Raw genomic sequence first — 7,199 nt, forward strand, 5'->3', positions numbered from 1 at the left:
TTTTGACTCCCCCAAAACTCCTGCAACCAGGAATAAATGAGGGCTCCAAAAATCCCCACATTCATAGACGTGGGTCCTTTCTGATGGTACTGGCTGCCAAGAATCCCAAGACCCAAGAAGACACGAGGAGAAGTGAAGAGATTATATTTAATCAAAACAGATTTATTTTCTTACCAATATTCAGATGAATCACAGCATACAGCATGCAGTAAAATTACTTCTCTCACACAAAGCAGTCACAAAACTAACAGCCTAGAGACACTGACAGATCCGCCAGACCCTTGCGGTCACAATATACGATACCCCAAGGGAACCTCGACTTGTTCCTCTTTTTGCTAGATGCTAGGTGCCGTCAAATTGATTGATCGGATCAACTTCCTCCTTTCCTCCTCCTGTGTGCCGTGCCTGAGCCACCCTCCCTGAGGGAGAGAGCCCCTTTTTTCTACCCTCAAATTAGGGTTTTAAGTATCCTCTCCTTTCCCACCTACGCATCTAATAGTGGTTGGACGAAGAAGGGGTCTTGACCATTCATGACCCTCGGCTAACCTGTTCCATTTGACATTTAATATCATTGTCTAGGGGAGATGTGGAAGAGGAACAAGGCGTGGGCCAAGTGACCCCCCTTCAAATGGAACACCGAGCCTTGGCGTACTTTAGATCTGAGGTACTGAAAAATGAGGAAGTGTGCCCGAGCCGACAGGCCGATTTTCTCCAGGTTTAGACAGAAGCTCTAGATGGGGGCTGCTCTTGACAGCATGGAACATTTGCTGGAACAGGGGAACTTGGCGTTCACTCACGGGTTCATGCCAAGATCAAGGCCTAAACTGTGTCGAGCAAACAGACTCAAGTCAAGCATCTATCTAATACAATATGGCTAACCTATCTATGCGCTAATTCAATATAAAATTGACCGGATTGGGCCTTACACTAGGTACATCACTGTTTTGAGATCATTCTCTTCAAGGAATGGACGCAGCTGTCGAATCAGCCCAAGTTGATGGACAGCACTCCTGGCCATAGCCTCCGCCTGAGAAACCAGGATGAGGCCTGGATCCAAGAGCACTCCCAAGCTGCATACCTGTCCTTTCTAGGGGAGGGTAACCCCATCCAGCACAGGAAGATCTAACTCATCTCTCAGATTCCAATCCCCCACAATGAGCACCTCCATCTTGCTTGGATTCAGCTTCAATTTGTTATCTCTCACCCACCCCATTACTGCCCATAGGTACCCATTTAGGGAGTTAATGCCATTCCCTGATGATGATGATGATGATGATGATGATGATGATGACGACTGATAAGGAGAAATAGATTTGGGTGTCATCAGCATACTGATAACACCCTGCACCAAATCTCCTGAAGACCTCACCCAGCAGTTTCATGTAGATGTTAGAAAGCATAGGTGACAGAATGAAGCCCTGAGGGGCTCCATACAATACTTCCCATTTCAAAGAGCAACCACCACCAAGCTCCACCATCTGGAATGGCAGGAGCAAAACCACTGCAAAGCAGTGCCCTCTATCGCCAACTCCTACAGGCAATCCAGAAAGAAGGGGGAGGGCAGGAGAGGGTGGGGCAGGGGGAGAGGGGCAGGGGGAGAGGGGGAGGGCAGGAGAGGGGAGCAGGGGGGAGAGGGATGGAGGGCAGGAGAGGGTGGGGCAGGGGGGAGAGGGGAAGGGCAGGAGGGAGGGTAGGATGAGGAGGGAGGAGGGCAGAAGGGAGGGCAGGAGAGGTTGGAGCAGGGAGGAGAGTGGGGCAGGAGAGAAGAGCAGGGGGAGGGGGGAGGGCAGGAGAGACTTTGGCAGGAGAGACTGGGGCAGGAGGGGGAGAGGGGGTGGGAGGGGAGGGAGGGCAGGAGAGACTGGGGCAGGAGGAGGAGAGAGGGGTGGGAGGGCAGGGGAGATGGGTGGGAGGGGGACGGAGGACAAGAGAGAGAGGGAGGGAGGGAGGGCAGGAGGGTGAGTGAGAGGGGTGGGAGGGGGAGGCAGGGGGCAAGAGATTGGTGTGAGAGGGAGGGGCAAGAGAGTGCGGCAGGAGGGAGGGGAGGGGTAGGAGGGAGGGGAGGAGGCAAGAGTGTGGGACATAGGGGGGAGGGAGAGGGAGAGTGGGGCAGGAGGGAGGGAGGAACAGCCAGCCCCAAAGAGCACACAGATGCTCTGTGCGGGTTGGCTAGTTTCCTTGATTTGCTGACAATGAGCTCCTTTCCCTGCCTCACAGGGGCTGAGGAGCCACTGGCAGGACTACATCCTCTGGCCGCCCAAGTGTTCCTTGAGCCCCTGATGTTAGCCAGTGGCTAACATTCATTGCTTCTTTTCAGCTGATATGTTTATATAGAGATGGAGATGCTGCATTGCTAACATTGAAGCCCTGGGTGCAAAGATTGTAGGGAACACAGCAAGTTTTGCAATTTCACTTCTCCTTATTGCATCTGTAAGTTTTGGAAACTTAGCTTCGATTCCTCTGATTAATATATGGTGATTGATTGATTAAGTGCCATCAAGTCAGTGTCGACTCTTAGTGATGACATAGATAGTTCTCTCCAGGATGATCTGTCTTCAACTTGGCCTTTAAGGTCTCTCAGTGGTGCATTCTGTTGGAAGTTAAGGACTTTGCACTGTCTCTTGTCTCAGACAGTGGAGGATAGACTAGTGAGTCAGAGGACTAGAGGGTCAAGACATTCGTAATCCCTTCTCTACTGCTCTGACACTATTCCTTTGGATATGTAGATTGCTAATCTCAGGGACTAGCTTCCTCTCTCTCTCTCTCTCTCTCTCTCTCTCTCCCCTAACAGCCCTTCTACCTTGCAACATGGCAAGCCTCTCTCCCTGCACCATGTGTGCAGAGAAGATGCAGAATCCATCTGCATCCAGCTAGATAGATAGATTAGAGATCCTAACTCCTCACTTTCCTATCTAGAATAGAGTTCCTTAATAAATGCCTTATATATTGATTTGAAACTATGAATTGGCTCCAAGTTACTTTACTCTCAGCATACACGCATGCCTAACTAAATTCCGCTGTGCTGTGCCTCTGTGCACTCTGCTATAATGAGAAAGGGATTCTCTCACCACAGAGAATTTCCAACACATTCATTGCTGTTGTCATCGAGTCCATCCGCCTTGCTGCTAGTCGTCCTCTTCTCTTTCCTTCAACTTTCCCCAGCATTATGTACTTCTCCAGGGAGCTGGGTCTTTGCACAATGTGTCCAAAGTATGATAGTTTGAGCCTGGTCATTTGTGCCTCGAGTGGAAATTCTGGATTGATTGATTCTATGATCCATTTGTTTGTTTTCCTGGCTGTCCATGGTATCCTCAAAAGTCTTCTCCAGCACCAAAGTTCAAAAGCGTCAATGCTTTTTCTGTCTTGCTTCTTCAAAGTCCAGCTTTCACATCCATAGAGTGTCACGGGAAAAACCACGGTCCGAACAATTCTAATCTTTGTAGGTGTAGACACGTCATGGCATCTAAATATCCTTTCCAAGGGCTTCATTGCAACCCTACCAAGTGCTAGTCTGCGGCATATTTCTTGACTGCTGGATCCTTTACTGTTGACGGTCGATCCTAAAAGGCAGAAGCTATCTACCACTTCAATGTCTTCATTGTCAATTCTGAGGTTGGTTGCTGTACCTGTTGTCATTAGTTTAGTCTTCTTTACATTTAGTTGCAGTCCCATTTTTCCCACTGTGCTCCTTGACTTCCATTACTAGAGCTTGCAGATCATTCTCAGCTATCAGGGTGGTGTCATCAGCGTAGTGCAGGTTATTGATGTTTCTTCCTCCAACTTTAAAACAGATTGGTCTCTGGGGCAACCCGGAGAGACCATATGATGCCTGTTTTGAAACAGCTACACTGGCTGCCGATATGTTTCCGGGCAAAATACAAAGTGCTGGTTATTACCTTTAAAGCCCTGAATGGCTTAGGTCCAAGTTATCTAAGAGAGCGCCTTCTTCTACATGATCCCCACCGCACATTAAGGTCATCTGAGGAGGTCCGTCTGAAGTTGCCGTCTCCAGTTGTCTGGTGGCGACGCAGAGGCGGGCCTTCTCTGTAGCCGCTCCTGGGCTATGGAATGCACTCCCAGCAGAAATTTGTAATTTGAGATCTTTGCTGTCCTTCAAGAGAGCCCTTAAAACCTACCTGTTTGGCTTGGCCTTCCAGAGTTTTAAAGGATTAACTGTTTTAAACTGTTTTAAACTGTTGCCCTGATTTTCAGGGCTTTTAGCTGTTTTATTGGTTTTATTGTGTTTTAATAGTTTGATTTGAATTGTTAATTTGTTTTAATTGTTTTTATCATGTTGTGAACTGCCCTGAGCCATTTTGGAAGGGTGGTATATAAATCAAATAAATAAATAAATAAATAAATAACCACACTCATCTTCTTCCAATCCAGCTTCTCTCAGTCGATGCAATCAAAGGCTTTTCTGTAGTCAATAAAGCACACATTGAGTTCTTTCTGGTATTCTTTGGCTTTCTCAGTTATCCAGGGTGCTTCAGCAATGATGTCTCTTGTTCCTCAGCCTTTTCTGAAACCAGCTTGAACATCCGGCATTTCCCTTTCTACGTAGGGCTCTATTCTGCATTGGATGATCCTGAGCATTATTTTGTTAGCATGTGCTATTACGGATATTGCGCGATGGTCTTCGCAATCTGTGAAGTCTCTTTTCTTTAGTAGGGGTATGTAGACTGACCTCTTCCAATCTGTTGGTCTCTAGGCATCTTAGAGTTCTTAGATCTCCTTGGGGACAGAATCCAGCTGCAGGACTTCCGCGGGTAAGTACTTTTGCATTGATTCCTCCAGCACTGTCTGTCTGAGCAATTTTCAGCCCAGCCCAGAAAAATTAAAGCCTCACCTGGGGGATGGCTAAAAACGGGACAGGTCTGAGGAGATAAGGAAGCTAAAGGACAGGCAGCCCGCAGGCAAGGAGGCTGAGGGAAGGGGGCATTGCTGGCAGTGAACGAAGGGCCGAACTACGTGTAGCGGCGTGAGTTTTGGGTGGTATATAAGTATGGTAAATAAATAAATGTGAGAACAAGCATGCGATTAGCCCTTGTGTGCCAGCTGTACAGCAGGGAAGGGCAGTCTGGCCTGGGGCCATGGTGTGTGGGACAGGGCTGAACTCTTTTCCGCTGCCACAGTTCCCATCCAGATCAGGCCCTCCCTAAGGCTGCTCTTTGCCCTGGGAAAGAAGTTCCCATTGGCTTCAGGTGGATGATCTTCACTGGGACTGTAGCGTGAAGGGAAATGGTTACGTATCCCCTTGCTGGACATGACTGTCCTGATTCTGGGCACCCTGTCAGATACTGTTTTAACTTTTAAAACAACAACAACAATTGCGGGGCCATACGGCGCATTACATTGACGCGCACACAAACATGGCCCTAAAAGCATGGGCTGTGAACTCAGAAATTCTCAGTCATAGATAAGTTGAGATATGGACTTACTAGTTGGCCTCCTAAGATAGTAGTTTAGACTCTTTTAGCTTCCAGTCTCCATCTGCAATATCAAGGGTATTAAATAATAATGCAGATTATAATCCAAACTGTGCTTTGGATTTCAGAGACTGCTCAGGGCCGAATATCACACACTTCCTCTGCTTGCAAATGCCACCCGCAGTTTGACACAGAAACCGGACAAAGAGCGGTTCTTTTAAAGTTCTGCTTTAATAACAGGAATCTGACGGAGGGTGGTTGTTGTAGCGTCGCTGGGAGAAGTTCTTTAAAACTGGTCAAAGTGTTATAACAATACTCGTTAAAGTGAAATAACGTCCCAAAATCCATCTCTGTTGATCAGGCAAAATAAAAGAAGAAAGGTAGCACAGGAAGATCTTTTATTGTCACAAGCATACTTGTAGTCTCAAGTGGAGCAAACAAAACCATGATCTACGACAGATCATCATTCTCAGAACTCTGCTTGTTTTTTCAGTAAGATTGCTTAAATCTTAAATCGTGAAGCAGAGAAGTGTGAAAGAACAAGGTGAGAGGAGAGGAGAGCTGGTCTTGTGGTAGCAAGCATGACTTATCCCGTTAGCTAAGCAGGGTCTGCCCTGGTTGCATATGAATGGCAGACTAGAAGTGTGAGCACTGTGAGATATTCCCCTCAGGGGATGGAGGTACTCTGGGAAGAGCACAAGGTTCCAACTTCCAAGTTCCCTCCCTGGATTCTTCAAGATAGGGCTGAAAGAGAGATTCCTGCCTGCAACCTTGGAGAAGCTGCTGCCAGTCTGTGAAGACAATACTGAAGCTAGACAGGTCAATGGTCTGACTCAGTATATAGCAGCTTCCTATGTTCCTATGTAACAAGTGACACAAAACTAAATGACCATTCATTCTCAATTGATTTATTAATCATCAGCTTGGAGAACCTCCAGCTCTCAGCAGCTGCTAGATGTGATGGGCTTAGTGCTACCATGTGTAGGCACTAGAAGGCCTGGTCCAGACCTTTCTGAACTGGAACCAGGACCGGCCTTAGGGGTGGGCAAGGCAACTGGTTGCCCAGAGTGTCAACTTTAAGCAAGTGCAAAGAGCTGAGTTTGCACAAGCCACACAACTTGGCAACACTGAAAGACCAACCTGGGTTGTGTGTGTGTGTATATGTGTGTGCGTGTGCATGCCAAAAGCACTCCTCACTCCTCAAAGGTGCTGTGTATGATAGGGCCAGCCCTGCTCAGGGTACTGAGTAGTTAGCGTGTAACTATTTCCAAAAACAAATATGCAACACTCTGCATGCAGGAGCGTGTATGTGGATGAACTAGGGGGGAAGGAAGAAGTTGGAAGATGCTGCAAGTCGTAAGAGTCTAGGTCAGGGCTGCACAACTCAAATGCCCTAGTGGGCCAGAACCACACACAACTAGGCGTGAAAGGGCCGCTGTCAATTTTTAGCACATTACATTAAATTTAAAAATATCGTTAGTTACTTGTGGACCTATTCCCCCTATCAACAGACCCATAGTTTTAACCAAGAAATAGTGGCCAGAAAATAGGTCCTGTCCCTGCTCAGTCAGTGGGGCCCCTGGAGTGCAAACCAGCCCAAAATAAATGCCAAGTCCTCTCCTCTCCCTAAATTGTCATTGCTTTCAGGCTGCAATGCTAGGCATGCTTACATGGGAGTAAGACTCACTGGGTACACCATGGAACATATTTCTGAGAAACCATGCATAGGATGGCGCTATAAGGCAGTTTTCAGCTCCTATGTTGCTGCAG

Source organism: Hemicordylus capensis, chromosome 2 (genome assembly GCF_027244095.1).
Source record: "Hemicordylus capensis ecotype Gifberg chromosome 2, rHemCap1.1.pri, whole genome shotgun sequence".
Lineage (NCBI taxonomy): Eukaryota > Metazoa > Chordata > Lepidosauria > Squamata > Cordylidae > Hemicordylus > Hemicordylus capensis.